The sequence below is a fragment of the Condylura cristata genome, unplaced genomic scaffold (assembly GCF_000260355.1).
Source record: "Condylura cristata isolate star-nosed mole 26May11 unplaced genomic scaffold, ConCri1.0 scaffold00014, whole genome shotgun sequence".
Lineage (NCBI taxonomy): Eukaryota > Metazoa > Chordata > Mammalia > Eulipotyphla > Talpidae > Condylura > Condylura cristata.
Genome location: NW_004567115.1, coordinates 44,194,701 through 44,195,413, shown reverse-complemented (window position 1 = coordinate 44,195,413; position 713 = coordinate 44,194,701). Strand labels below are relative to the sequence as shown.

General features: G+C 68.6%; 1 protein-coding gene across 1 annotated transcript in view; it reads left to right on the top strand.

Moving 5' to 3' along the window:
* The first annotated feature begins 456 nt into the window (after positions 1–456).
* HMGB2 (high mobility group box 2) overlaps positions 457–713 on the top strand; it is a 2,241-nt gene continuing 1,984 nt past the window's right edge. Inside the window, exon 1 of the mRNA XM_004682398.2 lies at positions 457–576. The gene's annotated coding sequence lies outside the window, so the exon portion shown is untranslated. The remainder of the gene's footprint in view (positions 577–713) is intronic.

Below are 713 nucleotides of genomic sequence, written 5' to 3'. Positions count from 1 at the left end.
CAGCGGAGGCGCCGCGGCTCCCTCCGCTGCCCGAGGGCGAGCGAGTCGAGCCGCCCGGGCCCACCCCCCGGGAAGCAGCCCCCGCGGCCCCGCTCGGTATTTTTAAATCTGGCGGGGATTTCCCTCTCGGGCCAACCACTCCCCCCGTTTACCGCCCCAGCCAGTCAGCGGCAGGCCCGCCATTTTTCAAACCCTGCCCTCCCCGCCAATCAGGACCGAGCACTACATTCCTCTCCTGACCGGTTCTAACGGGTCTGGGAGTTAACGACCTGGGCGACCCACCGAACCTGCTAGGCTGAGGCTGGAGGGGCGGGCCGGGCGACACTCCGGCCAATCGGAAGCCTTGGTGGTGAAAGGGCGGGGCCTCCCCGGGTTTGAATAATCCCCAAAACCAATCAGCGAGTCGGGGGCGTGGCCGGAGACCCGGCTCGTCAAGTTGCCGTGGCGCGGAGAAGTCTGCAAAACAAGAGGCTGCGGATTGCGTTAGCGAGAAACCAGTTCACGCCGGAGCCCGCGGTAGGAACCTGTCTGTCGGAGCCGGCCGCTCGGCGGGACTCTGAGGGAAAACTGCCACAGGCAAGAATCCCCTGGGGCCGCCTCGGGTTCGTGGGCCTCCAAGCGTCCGCTTCTCGCCGCCGGGCCCTCCTGGGCGCGGTGGTTCTCGGGGTTCGCGCTGGGCGGCGGAGTCGGGGTGCGGGGCGGGAAGCGAGGCC